The sequence below is a fragment of the Adiantum capillus-veneris genome, chromosome 3 (assembly GCF_014529385.1).
Source record: "Adiantum capillus-veneris isolate H3 chromosome 3, ASM1452938v2, whole genome shotgun sequence".
Taxonomy (NCBI): Eukaryota; Viridiplantae; Streptophyta; class Polypodiopsida; order Polypodiales; family Pteridaceae; genus Adiantum; species Adiantum capillus-veneris.
In genome coordinates this window covers 140,753,547-140,774,741 of record NC_140933.1, presented here as the reverse complement: position 1 = coordinate 140,774,741, position 21,195 = coordinate 140,753,547, and the positions used below count along the sequence as shown (strand labels likewise).

General features: G+C 39.6%; 1 pseudogene; it reads right to left on the bottom strand.

Annotated features, from left to right (window-relative positions):
• Positions 1 to 14,442, bottom strand: part of LOC147461815 (uncharacterized) — a 32,743-nt pseudogene extending 18,301 nt beyond the window's left edge.
• Positions 14,443 to 21,195: the final 6,753 nt, after the last annotated feature.

Here is a 21,195-nt window from a genome sequence, read left to right as displayed (position 1 = left end):
TTTTGACCAAGCTGGCATACCACTAGCTTTATCATGTTGTAATAAGCCCACAAACCAAATTTGGTAAGATTTGGATCATTGGATTGGAAATTGTGACCAAATTTGCAAACTTAGTCTGCGGACAGAAAACTGGTGGCCATTTGGCCAAAACTTGCCCAAATTTGTTCAAACTTGGCTAGGGACCTTAAGCTCAAGTGCTTAATAGATCCGTGACAATGTTGGGACAAAAATTTGCAAAAATATAATTGGAGTAAATAATTAGGATTATTTACATCTGCTTCAAAATTTGACAAATTTGAGTATACCACAAGGTCAAACATATCAAGTAGACCCCACAAATCAATTTTGGTGAAGTTTGGATCACAAAAGTGAGACTTAAGCCAGATTCTTGAAATCAGAGTTTGTAGACACAAAACAATTGATAAACTTGAACAGATTTTGTCCAAACTTGTTGAAACTTGTTTGGGGACTTTAACAGGTTGTATACTTGCCAAACCAAGCCAAAAAGTGCAAAAAACTTGCAAAAGTAAATAATCATGATTATTTACTTCTGCTGGACAGGAACACCAATTTTGACTTTTGAACTTTTATAGTGTTAGACCAGCATAATACAAAGCCACCGGGCAATTTTGGGTTCAATCGGATTCAAATTGATACATGTTTACTCAATTTTCAACTTGCAGATTAATCATTTTATTTTTTGCCAAAGTCAAATCTGAAAGTCGTTTGCTGACTCCCACAGCTTGATTTGAAGCGATACACACAGACCAATCACAATAGTTATAAAAAATTATACAGTCTTTGTGAAAGAATAGCTAACTTTATCAAATTTATATAGGAATCAAGTTGTAGAAAAGGAATAGGTAGCTTGACAGAAAGTTGCAATTGAATCAAGTGGAAATTGACAACAAGTCAATCCAAAGGTAAGTACTCTATCTAGGGCTTCGCAAGTCTTTATGAACCTTAGATCTCGTCGTGTACTAGAAAATCAATTCATATTCGCAGTAACCTCCAGTAGAGTATCCACCGAATAAAGCGTGAATCAAGGCAATTCTCTGCACACTATTCTTGAAGAAGTCTTAGACACTTTTTTAGATTCAACATCTGAAATGTCTTCTTACTCGACTCACTCAAATACTGGAACGACAATGCGCTATAAGCATATACTCTCTTTTTATAAGACTAACTGCCATGGAGCTCAGGTTTACCTGTAGATGCTAACGAAGAGTATGCTATTCACATTGATGACCAGGTATAGAATTTGAAGAAGAGATTAGGGCAAACAAACAAAGAAAAATGTCCATGGACAGAAACAGAACTCAGTATTTACAAGTCGAAAATCCTGACGTGATAGACAAATGGGGGTTAGAAGTAAACACCATAATCTCAGATATGTCAGAAAAAGAAGGACCACCAACTTTGGAATTTGAGGGATACAATCAAGTAGATTTAAAGCCTTTAAAATGGCTTAGTACGGATAATCTTAGGATCCGAGTCTATTGTTGGGAGGATGGAAACGTAAAAGATCTTTTGTGGACTTTGCATGCCAAATCAAAACAACTAATGACCATGAAGATCATCTATATCATCAAGATCAAAGATAAGGAATCAGTGCACCTACCAACCTACCTGTTTAGGGATGGTTATAAAATTTTTTTATGATGACTCCTGAGGAGGTAGAACAAACCAAATACCGAGGGTAGTCCATAAGGGATTGGATATTGGAACAATGACCAGAAACAATTCCAAGAGATGAACACAGTGAGAGATCATCTGAGAGTAATGTTAAGAAACCAAAAACCACCTCATCACGAAGAAAATTGGGTGACAGTAAGGCCAGTCCAGTGCTACATGAGTCACTAATTCCAACAGACTGGTTTGAAGGACTCAAAACAGGATCAACTACGAGGAGAGAGAGAGTTGAACCAAATAGACGTGTTAGACCAGCTGATTTCAAAAATGGGTCAGAAAAATACAATGGATCGGGGGATCCATACGACCACTTATCAATATTTAAGTAAGTACTAAGAGCAGAGCGTATATTCAATTTCCATCCTCAATTCAAGGGTTTTAGAATGACATTAGAAGGAAAAGCATTGACATGGTTCCAAAATATTCCACCAAGGTTAATCATGGACTTAAACACATTAGCTCAAGGATTTATAGTTGCTTGTCCTAAAATGGGGATCAAACATAATACGGTTGCTCAAATCTATAATTTTAAACAAAAACATGGTGAGTTTGTTAGGGATTGTGCAACTCAAATGAAACAATACATTGTCAAATGCCCAAGGCTAAAGATACCTATAGAAGAATGACTCGTATCTTTGTTTCTAGAGGGACAGCTAAACAAAGAACTTGATGCTATACTCTATAGCAAGAAGCATAAAACCCAAGAAGATTGTGTGTCAGATGCTATTGACCTAGGAGACAATTATGATATTTTCAACGAAGAAGATGTCCCTAACGATAACCAAAGCAAGAAAACAACATCCACTAAACCAACACAAGTGGGAACGGCTGCAGCAGCGCCGCTTACAGCCATAGAAGATATGCTCAAAAGGATGAACGACATGATGAACATCATGCAAAAAGGAGAATTGAGGGGACCAGGATAAAGGGATACCTCAACAGGGACAACGAGTTAGGCCACAAAATGGTGTGCAATTGAGGGTAAATGGACCAACCATGAAACCCACGAGTGCTACTTTTGACCAAAGTATGAGGGGAATGTTGAGTACTTGCCTAGAAGGCCACAAGGACAACCCATGTAGAGATATCAACCTAATATGGCCCAAGCTCAAAGACCAGCTATGGGTATATATGAAAAGACCTCAACCTCTGTTGGGTCGACACCCTTCGTATCCAACACATAATGCAGTGCCTGTAAAGTACATGCATTCTGAGGGAGTCATAGATGAACAAGAACTTGTGCCTGTTACACCTATGTGGAGCCTAGTCCATCTACAATAATGGTAGAGGGAGATTGGTATAATTCACATCCGCCACCAATGAAGGAACTTTTGACTTATGCTCCACTAGAGCTTGCACCAATATATTATGTAGCTAATCAAGGTGTCAAACCTCCCATGGTGAGACTCATGATTAAGCCAAGAACAGGAAACTGTCATAACTGTGGTGTAGATGATCATTGGAATAATGAATGCCCAGAGCCTAACAAAAACCTCAAGCTAGTTGAAGCTTATTGCATACAATGTTGCAAAAAGGGAGGACACTTTCAGGAAGATTGTCCCAAAAATCCTTTGAACAAGGATAAAACAGTAGTAAACGTAGTCCAAGTGATACCTAGTAGCTCATCTGAGAGTGAACCGATTGTTTCAATCAAGGTAATCACTAGAGCCCAGGCTAAGAAAAAGAAACACAAGTACTTTGATGATTCGAAAAATGCGAAAATTTCCTCTCAAAGGATCAAAAGAAGTAGAAGCAAAAGATATAAATTGAGAAAACAAAAACAAAGAGTTGAAATCAAGCAGAAAGCAAAAAAGCTATTCCAAGAAAAGGTGAAAGAAACTAGAAGCAAAATCAAAGAAACAACCGTGAAATCTGAAGGATCAATTTTGGTGTATAAAATTTTTGAGCCTATTAATGCAGCCTTGTAAGCTTATCAAGTGGGACTTAAAGCATGCCAAAACATGGAAAATAAATGGAAAAACTATCCCTCTCCAGACATGGAAGCAGCTAAGATGGAAGCTTATCAAAATTTGGTAAGAATCATGCAAGAAATGTTGAAAAAAGGAAAACCCAAGCTTTAAAGTATCGCAAAACTTGAGGAGCTTGCAGTAAGAGACACTAAATAAAAATCCAAAGTGGTGGTAGAACCCCACCTTGAAACAAAATAACCAGAACTTATAGTGCCGGACAGCGAAGATGCCTTAGACAGAATTCCATTTGTAGAGGAAGATTGGCCATGACACTTATGGACAAAAGTTAGAGAGGTCAATGATGGGAGCCTAACTCTAAAGTCAGCTCCTATAGAGGAAGTTTGGTTGGACAACCTACCTTCTGATATAAACATGGATGTATAGATCTGAAGCTTCAGGAATGTCTAAACCATTGACCTTGAAAACATTACCCTCTTACTTGGGAGATAACGAAGATGAATCCATAGTGTGTAAGACCACTCAAGTAAAAAGAGCTGAACAGACCCTAGAAGTAGACAACATTCATTCAATCATGTCTACACCCATCCAATGCACTCTTACTTTGGGAGAACTGGTAAAAATCAGACCATATTTATGGAATGACCTACAGAAAATCCTAAAGAAGGTGGGGATAACGGGGCTGATAGAAAAAAAAAAGGGAAAATTGAAACACGAAATGGACAACAAAGAGATTTGATCTGCTCCAATGAACAAAGTCCAAGAATACTATGAAGGGAAAGAAGAAAATACCACTCTTGCATTGAAATATAATGACATTGAAACCATGGCAATATTGGATAGTGGAGCAGGCATAGCCATAGCCACGAAAGCAATATGGGAATCCTGGGGACAACAAGCCATTAGACAAACTCAAATGAAATTGCAATTGGCTAATGTACACATTGAAAGACCATTAGGGTTTCTTGAAAAAGTGATAGTCAATTCCTGTGGGATTGAATATCAACACACTTTTGCCATAGTAGACTTTGGAAAAAAACTCAATTACAAAATCATATTGGGAAGACCTTTCATACGATAGGTACAGCTCATCCAAGATTGGGGAAACAACTATCTGTACTTGAAGCAAGTGGGATCTATAACAAGGGTTAATTTAAAAGATCACACTTATAGAGATGTCTTAAAAACACCCATACAAGAGTTTGATTCAGTCTCTTTGGATGAAACTAGGCTTCCATCTTGGTTAAACAAAGACACTCCCATTTGGATGTGCACAGCTACAGAATACGGGTGCTTAAAATGAGAAGAATGTATCTTAGAAAGAGATTGCACATATGAAGTATATGTACCTGAACCCTTTCTAGAGCATTTGTTTGAGCCATTTGAGTGGACTCAAATTTTAGTGACAATGGATGTATGTGTGAATACGTCTAAATTTTGCAATGAGGATGGCTATGACATAATTCCCATCCAAATGATTTCAACCCTCAACATTGAAGATGAAATTGAGGAACCCAAGGACTTGATGAAAGCTCAACAAGTCTTTCCAGACCTCAGAAGATTTGGGGTCAAAAAAAAAACATGTGAGAGCTAAGCTACTCTTGAAAGGAGGGGACTAAAAGTTTTTTGACTCTCCTAACCAGAAATCAAGAAGACAAAAATGGTACAACACTCATGAAAATAGATGGCAGACAATGGGAATTGCCTAAAGATGCAATTTCAACAGATGATGAATGGTTAGATGGAATGGACCTGCGCATCAAAGTACAACTCAACAATCATAGCACAAATGCTTTGGTCGACATAAGATCTAGCGTAAATGCAGTCAGTTATTCCATGTACAAAAAAGCAACAAGTTAGTCTTTGCCAGTAGGAATAGTGACAATCAAAGGATGCAATAAGAGCCCAACACCAACATTGGAAGTAGTCAACTTGAACGTGATAGTACATGGATGCTCATGTCCTCATCACTTTATATGCTTACCAAATGAACACATGAATGAAAAGATGATTCTTGGAATCCCATGGATGCGGACATACAAGGATGTACAAGATTGGGATACAAATGAGCTCAAGCTATCACCTAAAGGCAAGCAACTCATTGTTCCAATTGCACCAAGCTTTGAGGAATGAAAAGGGAGTAATCAACAGAACAAACCACAAAGCAATCAATCTTCTCCATGCTCTTGACAAGAAAATGCTACAAGTATCATGCAAGGAGTCAAGCAAATTTGGGTACCAAAAGCACAGCTTAAGGACAAGCCGATTCAAATCTAGGTGCCCAAAACATCACCGACAAAACCGAAGGAGGTCCTACAAGTCAAAACACAGAGACGAACTTCTCTGAGCAAGGAACGTAAGTTGAAATGGCGTTGGAAAAAAAAGAAGCATGTATCTTCTCTACAAACCGTAAAATCAATCAAGCAATAGAGAGTTAAGTCTTAGAAGACTCCACCACACCATTCCACACCAAGCACACCAACCTACCAATGGCAAGAAAAAGCTTGACAATAGTGAAAAGCGCTACCAACAACTCAGGCAATCAGCGTGTTGAAGCATCCTGATGGTACAATCAAATAGAGAGCACACAAGCTACAACATTTTCTCTTTAGAAGAGAGCATCAGAAAGCCTCGACATCAGAAACCCTTGAGTTAGTTACTCAAGACCCAGCTCTTGCACATCATATTGGTTTGAATTGCATTGATCTTCAAAGCATGGTAGAGCCAACCACATCTATGTATAAGACACGACTACTCAACCCATGCACACAGTCATCCCGGAGTACGCCATCTAGGAGGGGTGGAAGGGCACTAAGTAATTAAGGGCAATGTTTGAAGAGGGAGGAAAAAGTTTGATGTTAACGTGTAATTTTTTACAAAATTACCTAATACTGCTCTTATAATTCATCATCAAAGGAAAATTCACTGACAGTATCCTCCCGATGAGTGTAAATAGTGTATATATTAACAAAAAATCATCAAAAAATAGTCCTTTTTGGTTATTTTTTAATCATTTTTCTTGATAATGAGACTTAAAAATGGAGAAATCCAACAAAAAACAATAAAGCTTTGTTTTTCAATGGATTCTCTTAATTATTGAATTTTCTCTTTGCTTTTTTAGCGCATTTTGTTATTTTTTTTTATTTTTCAATAAAGAGGTCAAAAATTAGTAATAAATAGCAAAGGAGCTCATATGGAAAAATGGAAGACATGGTGGTGATGAAAAAGACAAGGCGGACAAGCACAAAAATTTTCAATGGAAGTGGAAAGCCTAAATTAGGCGGCCAAACCTACTTTTGCAAAATTCTTGCAGAATGAGCTACAGGAATCTGATCGAGGAAATTTTTAAGTCTAACATAGAACTCACGGCCTAGTAGGACTAACAGGGGAATCTGAGGAAAAATGGTTTGGGGATTCCGGTTATAGATATCCCACGTATAGGCTAAAACCAGCTCATTTCCACTTGTTACCTTTGGACAAAGAGCTTTTTGACCTCTTTCGTGTGTACTTTCTAGAGTCTACAATTGCCCGTTTTTATCGCCGTATCACACGTGATATGAGGGGTAAAATTTTTACTCATCAATGATCCATTTTGTACCTCCAATGGCTAATCTAAACCCCTAGAATCCGAGCAGTGCACGAAGACCTATGACCGAAAACTAACCATAGCGGCTTGTCAGCTTGACTAAATCGGATGAGATTTGAATTGTAGAATTTCCTAACATAATAGAACTTTTCTATATCATCAGTTGACCATTCGGCAAGGGTCAAAGGGGTCCCCAGTAGAAAAGCTAGGTTTTTGGCAGATGCCAGAATTTGGTTCTGACTCCACAGAGAGCTTTGCCTACGAGGTTTGTATACAATGTATATGATTGGTTTTGTGAAATCAATCAAGAAAAGACCTCGAAAAGTAGAAAATGGCTCGAAGGCTACAAATCATCAAATTCGACATATGAGGTCAAACTGACTCCAAATAAGCCAGAATTAGATGAGTTACTTCATGACTATGTTGAGGACAAGTCCAAAGCCTCACAATTGACAAACCAACTTAACAGGCAGTGTAGTCACAAAAATTGGTGATTTCAGAGTCGACAAAGCACAAAGTGATGCCGGCAAGACCAAACTTTACCAAGTTCAATTTAGGACTTGTTTTAGGTGTATAGAATGTGTTTATGTCAAAATTTTTATGTTTTGCAAGAAAAATGTGACTGCTATAAATAATTACTTTTGCACTATTTTTGCTTGGAAATTGTATCATCCCTCACTTATCATTTGTACACACCTATTCCATGCCAAAAATCAAGTATGAACTATAATGATCACATATAACTTGGAAAATTGCCAAAAGACGGAAGGAAGTCTTTGCAAGCCAAATTTTGAGTTATGGACCACTTTTTTTAATCCAAATCACCTTATATCACATACGCAAGGTCTATACAATGCCGCCAACAAAAGAAAGAGAACCTGAACAGGAAAAAAAATTGTTGAATCTAAACAGAAAGAAGCACCGGAAACAGCACAACAAGAAGTTGTCTCTACTCAAGAGCAGCAAATAGAGAAAGAGCCAGAGATTGAAAAGGAAGCCAGTCCTGCACCAGAAGAGGAAACCACAAAATTTGAGCACACAAGAGAACAAGAGGCCGAAGATACACCCTCTACCTCAACAGAGCAAAGACAAGGCCGAGGCACCACCCTCTGTCTCAACGGAAAAAGACGAGGAAAAAGATTAGCAGCCACAAGGGCAACAACAACAACCTGCAGTCATGACGTAGTCAGAGGTTAAAGAAACTGCCAAAACATCAAGATAAATATCACAAAGTGAATATTGGCAATCGAATGATAGATTCATCTTGCAAGTAAATGAGTATGCCAAGCAAATGCAGAGGATGACAGAATGACTTCGCTCAGTAGCACTTGGTTGTAGCACAAGGGCCAAAGAGTTAGGGATGGTGATTGACACACTCGAAGGGGAGCTCGATGGCAGAATCAATGTACAATGCCAATCTAACAATATCATTGTGAAATTGTTTTCCCATATCAACATCCCGTGTCATGCCACGCGCCTTCAGGGTGCAAGTGTACGTGATTGCATTTGGAGAGATACCCTCTCTTTGTTGATGAGTGCTTAGTATGGAATAAATGCAAGGGCTAAGAGGTTAGGGTTATGAGAGAGAGAGAGAGAGAGAGAGAGAGAGAGAGAGAGAGAGAGAAAGAGAGAGAGAGAGTTTGAGAGTTTTGGTGGAGCTTCATCTCACACTATGTGTGAGCTCCTTATTGTTCTATATTATCAATAATAAGGAATGAGATAAGGGTTAATGGAGCGGTTAGTCTGTGATGGTTTTGGCCTAATGGCCTTTATCCCCAACAACCTCCACTTAACACTAGTCCTGTAAAAAAAAGCCACTTTTGTGGCTTTGAGAGACTTTTGTACAAAATTATTTTGACCACTTGACCTAGCATGTTTAGGCTCAGATTCTTCATTAAATCTACCACTTGCCTCATGTCTTGCCTTAGCCCATCATCTTGCACTGTTGTAGTGACCACTGCTGGCAAAACTTGAGGAGTAACAAGAACCACTGGTTCATGATGAACCCCTGGCATGCGACCTTGTAAAGACTCCATAGGTTGAAATTCAGACCTCATGGGCAAAGACTCCACCCCTAGCTGGCTCATTTTCCTCAGCTTCCACTCTTTGTTCCTTGCCACCTCTAGTGCATCTTCATATGTTCTAGGCTTCTTTAGCTCCACTCTCCAACGTATATTCTCCCAAAGACCAGCCAAGAAAGTGTCCTTCTTCATCATGTCAGATGGGGGTACTTGTGGTGCTAAGGCCTTGCACATCCTCTCCCAAGCCAATGAGAACTTACGTATGTATGCATCCACTGGCTCACCTTCCTTTTGCACTAAAGCTTGTACTTCTTGCCACACTTTGTCAGGATCTTCTATCTTCACAAACTCCACTTTCAACCCATGCCGTAGATTGTCCCAACTCAACCTTACGGGTGGATCATCCATACGCAACTCCTCCTCAAATGCTGTGGACCAAACTCGTGCATCACTCTTCAAACAAATTTGGAGAAGACGTAACATTTGGAGAAGATCATGAATCTGGTTGCTAATGCAGACAACCTCCATCTTTTCCAAAAAGTTTTACACATCTTCATCACTTCTTCCATGAAACTCCGGATAAGAGGAATCCATGGCTCCCCAAGTTACAATGCTTTGAGAACCCCTTTGAACACACGTGCAAGAACCCAAAAATTTTGACTGACTCAATTCCCAGAAACTTCAATGGAGCCCAACTTTAGATAAGGACAAACACATGCACATCAAATGAGTTTTAGTTAATCATCGGAATTACAACAAGCAAAGGACATTCCAGTATCTCCCTTAATCTTCTTGGCCCGAACATAAAGACTATGCGCTGCTGGAAAAAAATCTTCCTGGACACATGAACATTAATCTGGATTCTTTGAGTTAAATGAAAAGGAGTGAACTGAGGGCCATTTTGATCATCCATTAAAGTCAACCATGCAACTCCCAAGAAAGCACACCTGTCTTATCCATTGATTTTGCCAAAATTTCAATAGCATAATAGCATAAATGGCTCAAAAGACAAAAAAACCAGCCATCATATCTTGGCAAAATTTTGACAGAGTTTCCCCAGAAGTAGAGCAGTGTGAACCCGAAATATAAACTGTATATGTATGCATAAACTGCCAACAATAGGACCCGAGCATCAAGTAGGAATCACTAGTACATAGCCTATGGCGAGGTCACAAAAAGGGTGCTCCAGCTACCTGTATCACCGAAAGGATCTTCACATTTGAGAATCCCCCAGCTCAATAAAACCTCACGCTATCGACCCTCACACGAAGGCTAATGCAAATCGCGTATAGTCAAGTCTCAGAAATGACTATCTTCCAGACCAAGTCTCAGAAATGGCTGGGACTGCCAAATAAAACCAATTATGGCTCCACAAAGGCGTACAATGGCAGTTTCCACAAGTAACGTACAATCCAACAGACAATGCGCTCAAATAGGCGCCAAGTGATGCATACCCACAACAGCTGCAAGTGACATCACTTGCCAATGTATCACTAAACTCCAGCTATCTGTACCTGTGTGAATCACCTGTACCTGTACCTGCAACCTGTAACCTGTAATCTGCAACCTGCAACCTATAATCCTTTATCTCGAAGCTTGAAGCTCGAAGCAAAAGGTACTCGAAGAAGATCCGTGGGGGCGGCAAAAGAATGTGAGCGGGATAGAAACACACAGAACGCCTCTATAATGACCCGACACACACTCTTGGAAGGATATACACACACACTATGGGGCACCACTCGGCTTACATAACCCTCCTGGCCGAGACAGGAAACACACCCATGGAGTGAGAGGAGAGAGACTATCCACTTGCCCACTCCACACAGAGACACACACACACACACACACACACACACCCAAAAAACTCAGCTCAGAAGAGGAGAAATTCTGATGTTTAGATACAAATGAGCTTTGGCCAACACCAATGGGGCAAACAGCTCACATAATATGGGTAAAAGATACCAGATACAATCACAAATTGGAGCAGAAGCTTCGCTCACAGGAGAAACTTACACAGCCAAAAAAGAAGAAAAACGGGGAGGAATTTGGCAAAATGGACAGCGCCATCGCATCCGTAACGGCCCAAAACCCCAATCTACAATGTCAAAGTGCTCAAATCCGACCTCGGATGAGCAGTTTACGGCCAAAACAGGCTCCAAAATAACAAAAGACACAGTTGCGGCTGTTCCTCCTCTCTTCTCCACGTTTGTTTTGGTCTTCTCTCTCTTTTTTCAGTTCCCACACTTAGCTTTATTAGTTGGGCACCCTTGGCCATTTAGATGACCTCAAACGGACCCCGAACATGCCAAAAACTGACCTCGCAGTGCATAGTTGTCACCCTGCTGCATCCGTCCGCACACCTGGCACTCAAATTTTTCCAATAATGCATCCCGCCACCACGTGAAGTGGCCCCAAAAGATGGTCCTCATGATGACCTTTCTGCATAATTATCACAAGAAAACATCCACGTTGTGTCCATACTTCTCCGCGTGCAAGTATTGACCCCATTCGGCCTTCTGACGCCACTAGATGCCATCTGACGCACCTGCTTACCTCATGTCGTCGGCCCGCGGATAGCTCCCTCGAGAAGTTTTACGCGCTACCAAATCCTCATTATTGTAGAAAAAACACACTCGCACTAGTGAAAGTGAAAATTGATGCACTATGTACATGCTATCCTACCTATACACATGTGGGCCCCACGTAACCACCTGGCTCTGGAAAATGGGCAATCCTTTATTCGATGCACCATGCATGGGTATGTACATATGCACAATCTCTTTCTCCAAAAAACTCCTGACAGCGTTAATAATTTCTCCTTAAAAAAAGTCTCTCTCTCTCTCTCTCTCTCTTAAAACGACCATGTATAATCTTTCAGAGCCCTCCCCCACTTTCCTCTTTTCTAGTAGGTGTTCCATTCATTATTTCTTAATGTACCTGTTGTGGACGCTCCCCTGAAGATCCTGGTCTTATCTCTTAGTTATAATCGCATTTTGTAGTCCAGCTTACCATTTACATATCAACTCATCTATAGGCTATCTTTGTTGACAGGGGAGAGTACAATGACAACTCTATGGGTGAGGGTTGATCAGCAAGTTTGGTCTCTCTATCAAGGCTGTCACTCTAGGTTCGTACCATTCCTCCCTCTCATACTTTGAGGTTGATAGTACGACAAGGAGCAGCAACATCAACGTCTGCAAATAATTGTTACATTAAGTTAGAGATTTGAAGAATGAGGGGAGCACCCTTATATATATAATATAGGGTATATCTAATAGGGTTGTTTCCAAACAACGATGTGAGAGCAACTCCTACGAGCTCAACATGGAGAGAGAGAGAGAGAGAGAGAGAGAGAGAGAGAGAGAGGGAGTGAGAAACCAGTGTACTTTGGTTGCCAGTGGAGCCATCGACTGCAGCTGGAGAGGGCAGGTACACAGTCACTCTCTTTAGTACGGTTGCATGGCATTAGAATTTCGCCAGGGGGAGGTAAGATTAGCTCTCGACCCAAAACACACATTCGAGGGCGTGAACAAATCAGGCCATTCGATTAAATTTCTAAACTAGGTGCATGTAAATTATGCATTTGTGAACTCAATGTGCAGTCATGATGGCCAATGTGAGCTAGGCGTGCTTTGTGCACTACAAAAAACTTGACGTTAACACGGTATAAACTAGATGTGAACTGGGAGTAAACTAGATTGCAAAAGACACTTCATGATAATCAAAAGCTGCACGCTTTTCAAAGGACGTGCGATTATAACTTAGCGGTTAGGATGACTTTGTGGACAGAGAGAGGTTGTGGATTTGAGTCTTGGGCCATGCATGTGTGAGGCTAATTTCTTCTCTTGAGGGAACCAACGACCACGATCATGCCCAATAGTGCCTTGAAGGCTTTCCCACCCATGCAAACAGATCAGGCTACTAATGTTTGCAGATGCATAGAAGGTAGATAAAAGTTCATCTAAAAGGAATGTGATGAATGGCTATAACTTGAACGGGCGTCATGCATTGTGTAAGCACCCTAAGAAGAGGGAAGAGGGACAATAAAGCATTATATATATATATATATATATATATATATATATATATATATAGAGAGAGAGAGAGAGAGAGAGAGAGAGAGAGAGAGAAGTATAATGAGGACCACACAAGTGTTAGAAAAAAACCGGGGTATAGTGTACTTTAACCGGCTAAAATCCTGGTTAGATTTTGTGCTTGCCTTGAAGAAAACCGGTAAATTTTCAAAAGTTTTAGTGTAAGTAGAGGCAAAAGCTTCAAATTTTCACCTAAAAATCGGTAGAAATTCAAATTTGCCCATATTTTCCTAGGTCAAGGAAAATGTATTTTTCTTTTTTTTACCATAAAGGGCGAGAGAATTATATTGAGGAGAGACAAAACGATACAACCGATACAAAATACAAAACCCATTGGGCTTGCTGCCGTGCAAGTCGTCCAGACATTTTCGACATGTGAGGAAGAAGGTCGCTGGCTCGAATTAAACCGCACTGCAGCAGCTGGATAGGACTGCCATGTGGACTTGCGCACATGGGTGGTAGCGCTGTGGCTGGAGTCGCTGGACTGATTGCATTTCGCAGTTCGTACAGCTCCTTCACAATGCACATGTGAGGAAAAAGAGACTCTCAGCTGAGACGGGCGTCAGAGTCAGCTAGGCCTAGCTCTAGTATTTAAGTAGCCCAGGTACCAAGGGCAGCTTCAAAGTTCAAAGCTCAAAGTAACTTCAGCTTGTGTAGCACAGCAACTCGCTTTTGGAGCAGGCATAAGTTATAACCTCCTGTACTCTTATAATCTGTAGGCAGGCTGTAGCCTGCGTGTGTGTTTGTGTGTCTCAAATTTCAATTACAAGTGTGTCGTTTGGGAAAGACGGGCATGTCGTGCGCCGGGCATGCACCTACTACACTACATGTGATTAATCTGTTTGGTTTTTCTTGTGCAGGCTCTAGCTAGTCCTCCTTTTTTCTGACTGAAGATGTCTACCGTCAAGCTCCCCAAGTTTGTCACCTTCCAGAACACTTACACCCAGAATTTCCTCAGGGTATCCACCACTAACCGAGGCGATCTCGTGTTTGATGGCACCGACCCCACTGACGTGCGGTGCATTTTCGAGACGGTGGAGAGGGAGGGTGCTTTCCAAACACAGTTCTTCAAGTCCGTGAGCAATGGCAAATTTTGGAGGCGCAGCTTGACCGAGGCTCATCGCTGGGTCTACGCTGATGCCATCAATGTCACTAACGCCGATAGCTTTCAACACCAAACGCAAGATGCCACCAACGAAGTGCTTTCTTTCTGGAGTCCTCCTGATGCTATGTTTCTACGTAGCTTTACCGCCGTTGGTAGAGTGGAAGCACTTTGCGCCTTCAGTAGGGGCGTCGATGAAGGAGGGGCTGATGTTCATACCCGCTTCCGCGTTGTAGAGGCGGCTGCACCATAGCTGCACCTCTTGAACTAAAGGGTGCGACTCACCACACCCTTGTCAAAAAAAACGGGTGACTGCTATCGATGCACACTCTCCTCTCCTCTCCTCCTCTTGTCGGGGGTAGGGAGATGCTATCGATGCACACTCTCCTCTCCTCCTCTTGTCTGGGTAGGGAGATGTGATCACTAAATAATGTTTTGCATCGTGCCTTTGCCAAACATTGTAATACATCTATACCATGACTTTTTCTGAAGCTGCAATTGGGTAACTATTCCCTCGCTTCCAAGTGGGTTAGTTTCATTTTCCAATCAAAGTACTCAGATATTAATCATGTAGTCACAACACAATGCTTTATTTTTCAATTTTGGATAATTAGCTTTATTTTCAATGCTCTCACTACACAAGGTAGCTTTGTCTAGGAAAAGTGGGTTCTCGTCTTCCTCTCTCCTTACATTTACTATTCGCAAGTAAGAACACACACACACACACACACACACACACACAGTAGAGACGCTTGCATGATATCCACCACAATTGATTCTTCCAACCTTCATTTGAAATCAAAGGGTTGTCAATCCCAATGTCCATTGTATCAACTGTTGTTGTTTGTGGGCCTCTTGAAGGAACCATCAGCCAACGACCAAAACCTCCCTCACCACTTGGGCATCTCATGATTGCACATGCACAATATTAAACCTAATTTGATATATTGGATGTATATATGCTCCTTGCACTGTTGAGAGAGAAGGAGAGAACACAGAAGTAGAACCCCAAAGTGTGTAGAATACACACATGAGATGATGTATATATAGAGGGGACCTGGGTGCCATATATAGAGAAGCCATATATTGAGTAGCTTCACATATAAGCTCAACACCCCCGCTCAAATAAGGGTCCCTAATTGTGGATGAAAAAACCCTTGGGGGATCAAGGGAAAAACCCACAGCTCTATATACACCCACCGTTATATTATAAAAATCATTAAATATACAAATGTTTACGAGGAGCTACATCACTCCTTTTACAATGAATGTTTTATGAGGAGTTACATTACTCCTATCCTATCAAATACAATAATGAATACAAAGGTTCAATAAAGAGGTATAAAAGCTATCGATTAGCTTGTAATCAAAAGTGTCTCCATGAATCTGCTGTGTAGCTTGTCATCAATATCGCATCACCAAACATGTCTTCATGTTGTCATCAATATGGCATCACCAAACATATCTTCATAAATCTTTTATTGTCACCAAGTTTGTCTTCATAAAATCAATTCTTTGATCAATCCTACATAGATCATAGACTCCAAAAAGAACATGTCATGAAAATTATTAGCATCGTTAATGAAATAATTACGTTCACAATGCCATAAGAGATGGTTCGCGACGCCACTCTTTTGACGACATATATACGCACGACAACATATGGTACATAAAGTATAAACGTAAAAGTACAAAATGTGTGATTACGTGATACAAATGATATGTGTATATACTACATAAAACAACATTTATCAATGTAGTGATCAATGAATACCATCAAAGTATTAACAAAATATCATCATTATATCAATAAAAATGAATAAATGACCATGGTATCAACGAAAAGCATCATGATATCACCGAAAATAATCATTGTATCAACGAAACAACATCATGGCATCACCGAGAATAACCATGGTATCAACGAAACATCATCATGGCATCACCGAGAATAACCATGGTATCAACGAAACAACATCATGGTATCACCGAGAATAACCATGGTATCAACAAAACATCATCATGGTATCAACAAAAATCACCATGGAATCAACGAAACAACATCATGGCATCACCGAGAATAACCATGGTATCAACGAAACATCATCATGGCATCACCGAGAATAACCATGGTATCAATGACATATCATCATGGTATCAACGAAAATCACCATGACCAAAGTATTAACAAAACATCATCATGGTACCATCAAAATCACTATGGTATCAATGAGAAATTATCAATAAAACGACGTAAACTATATCTCTAAAAGAATAATTATACGAGAATCAATGAACGAGTATATCATATAACAAAAGATCATGTACCAACAGTAGCTCGATAGAGTTTGGACGATCATCAACGGCTCGACTGAATCGGAACGATGTGTAACTGGCTTCTGTAGCAAAGTTACGTCAGTAACAAATATATGATTGATGAAGAAAAATATAATTCAGAAGTTTTCAATTATGAAAAAAATCAAAAGCAAAAAGTAAAATTTTGATTTTCAAACATATTCGTAGTCCGAGACGAAAACCCAAAATCGGTGCAGAATTTAGAGAAACTTTCTTCTGCAAAGTTATAGACCACATCGATTCCAATCTCCATCGTGGGTAGTTTCTTACTAAGCAACATCACATGCACACTTACTAAGCAACATCACATGATTCACATGCTTATCAAAAGGATGTAAGGATCTCTTGATACGGGATGTTAGAGATGTCCAAGCTCATGCATTAATTACATTATTTGTAAATTGCGCTATCTCTCCTCACATTTGCTTGTCTAAATCAGCTAAACAAGCTTGGGATATTCTAGCTGGTCTTCATGCAAGTCGCAATGAGTCTAAGATTGCATTGTTGTTTAAAGAGCTAGAATCAAAGATTATGCATGCATGAGTAATATGACATGGACACTTTCCTTGGTGGTATCAAAGATATAAATGAGCACCTCATGTATGCACAAGAAGTCATTTCAGACAGGTCCCTTGTGCAAACTCTTCTTGATGCATTGCCAGATTCTTACCAGCCTTTTGCTAGTGCTTAGAGACTTATGACCCAAGGAAATCTTGATGTTGTCAACTTTGATGCATTATGCATATTGCTATTGCAAGAGCCAATTTCAAGATAGAATAGGGCTAAACATTGTGCAGTTGAATAGGCTTTTAATGATGATCAAAGTGGTAACACCAATGTAGCTACTTCTCATGGTTCTTCCACGAGTGGAAAATCACTTCTTCCTAATGCTTTTGCTGGTAGCACCTCGTCTGGGAATTCTAGCTAAAAGTGCAAAAAGAATATGCATTGCCATTATTGTAAGGTAAATGATCACTTGATTAAGCAGTGCTAAAAGAGGCCAAGAAAAAAGAGGCTGATTACACTACAATTGAAGCTATTGTAGAATCTTTTGTGAAAGAATATTGTGATGTTGATGTAAATGCAGAGTGGGCATTTAGTGTAGATCACACTTATGATCCTTCTATCCATGATGCATGTATGTCAGTTGTTGTAGATTCTCATGTTGGTACTTTGACAGTGGTGCTACAAAGCACATTACCTCACATCATGACTTGTTTACCTTTCTTGAGTTTATCCCTCATAGGAATGCAGTCACTTGTGCCAACAATGCCTCTTATCTAGTCCAGGTAGGGAGTTCAAAAGATTAAGTTGATGCTGCGAGAATGGTAGTTCTTTCACACTTGTTGATGCACTTTATGTACCTACGAACAAGAAGAACCTTTTGTCTGTATCTGCACTTGCTAGAGTTGGTCTTGTTATGAAATTTGTGGATGACAGATGTACGATTCATGATCTCATTTTTTGTGATGAAATTATTGCATCTAGAATTTTATGTCATGGGCTGTATAAGCTCATTTTGTATGACAAGTGTGGGTAGAATTTTGCAAATATAGTTGTGGATTCAAAGGCTGTTTTAGATGCAAAACTTTGGGGCAAATACTTCTAGGCACCTAATTCCGTCGTGCCGTTGTTGTGCAGCTACACTCCCATGCTAAGAAAGATATCATGAAGATGCACATTGAGCTTAATAGAAGCTTACCCGATCTTTGATTAGTGTTCAAGTGTTAACAAGCTATTTGTACAGTTAATGTATTCCAAAATCCAAGTGGGTTAGTAACAATTCATTTTCCACTCAAAGTACTCAGATATTAATCATGTAGTCACAACACAATGCTTTACTTTTAAATTTTGGATAATTGGCTTTATTTACAATGCTCTCACTACACAAGGTAGTTTTGTCCTCGAAAAGTGGATACTCGTCATCCTCTCTCCTTACATTTACTATTTGCAAGCAAGAACACACACACACACACACACACACACACACACACCCCACAGTAGAGACACTTGCATGATATCCACTACAATAAACTCTTCCAACCTTAATTTGCAATCAAAGGGTTGTCAATCCCAATGTCCATTGTATCATCGTTGTTGATTGTGGGCCCTCTTGAAGGAACCATCAGCAACGACCAAAACCTCCCTCACCACTTGGGCATCTCATGATTGCACATGCACAATATTAAGCCTAAATTGATATATTGGATGTATATATGCTCCTTGCACACTTACTAAGCAACATCACATGATTCCAATGCTTATCAAAAGAATGTAAGGATCTCTTGATATATTTGACGTATGCTCCTTGCACATTGATTAAGCAATATCACATGATTCACATGATTATCAAGAGGATGTAAGGACGTACAATAACTTCCAACAATCAAAATATATTCAATGAAGACCAAAGAACTCTCAAAATGATGAAGTTTCCCTTAAGTGCATTTGATATATTTTAAAGATTATGTGCATGCAACACATTAAACAAAATTATTTTCTTCTAGAACTGCATCCCTTGAAAATGATTCAAGTTTCCAAAGGTGTTAATCATGTTGGACATATCCCCCATAAGTTCTTTCGAAGCGATTCAAAGTTTCCAAAGATGTCAATCTTGTTGGACATATCGCCCATCAGTTCATTCCAAGCGGAGTAGTGAATTGAAGAGGAGCCCTTTCTCTACACACTTTGAAAACAACCTAGTATTTATTGGACCTTCTGTTATTGTGAAGCCCCAAAAAACTAATTGTTTCATTTTTCTTTTTGCTCATGTCAACTTTGTGCATAATGCAACAAGAAGTCGAGATGGAAGCATAGGTGCTTTCATCGAGAAAGAAGCCTTTGTTTCACCTCATTTGAAATACACCCGGTGTACATGTGAATCGAAGTCAAATATCCAAGCATAATGTTCTTTTTCAAGAACCCTTGACGAACAATCCATGATAAAATTGTTTGTCGTAACACTTCTTAAACTTTACTACATGCCTTCACTTGGTGCAAGCAAATTAGGTGTTTCTATTTCACATCCTATACCTAGCGATAAACACTCTCTCCTTACTCTTTGAAATGAACCCAAATTTGTAACTTTCTCCACGTTGAACATTAAATGTGCAATAATCAATAAAACCAATGTTCAAGATAAACTTTATCTTCAATGTATATAGTAAATGAGACTTGAATTTACTTGTGTCTATTGCTTTTGGAATCCTTATCTTTTTCCTAAATGATTACCCTCTCCACTCTCTCTTTATATTACTCTAGCAACTGCAATAATATCTCTCCTCCCTTGTGGTTGCCTAAACACCCTAAGCATATAGCTTCATCAATTTACGTTATAAGTACTTACAACCCAGCTAATAGAAACTATAAGGCCATCTTGAGATTTTAATAAAATTAACTACCACAACCTTAGTTGACATATATCAATAAATGTTGCACCATTGGGCATCAGGACTACTTAGCACTTTACAAGTGCGATCCCTACTGGCATTCGTCTCCATCACTTGATTAGCAGCTACATAACTATATGTAATAAATGTAATAAATGTGCAATAGTCAATAAAATCAATGTTCAAGAAAAACTTTATCTTCAATGCCTACAATAAATGAGACTTAAATTTATTTGTGTCTAGTGCTTTTGGAATCCTCATCTTTTTCCTAATGGTTACCCTCTCCACTCTCTCTTTATATTACTCTAGCAACTGCAATAATATCTCTCCTCCCTTGTGGTTGCCTAAACACCCTATGCATATAGCTTCATCAATTCTATTGCAAGTACTTACAACCTAGATGTAGCTAATAGAAACTATAAAGCCATCTTCGTTGCTGAGATTTCAATAAAATTAACTACCACAACCTTAGTTGATATATATCAATAAACCTTGCACCATTGGGCATCAACACTTCTTAGCAATTTACAAATGTGATCCCTAGTGGCACTTGTCTACATCACTTAATTAGCAGGCTACATCACGTAATACAATATGTTTTATCTATACCATGATTTTTTCTGAAGCTGCAATTGGGTCAATATTCCCTCAAATGAGAGTCGGCTTTGACGGATAGACCCGGTGACCTCAACACAAGGGCTAACACGTGACGGCCTCATCATGAAAGGCAAACAATAGGGACACTATCTAGCTTGAAATGCATTTAGGATGCAATGACAATACTATATGGCACACCACACACAATGTCACGCAGCTGAACATGTTATGATTTGTGGTATGAGGTGGCAACGAAACAAGTGGTAGATAGTGAGAATTGTGAATGTAGGTGCGTTTACTACTATTCACATGAGAGGTGGTAAGTCCGCACATCGATACATGCAAATCAAAAGAACAAAACAACCATAAGGTGGCGAACCTGCACACCTCTACATACAAAGAAAAGGAAATAAACCACTATGTGACATACT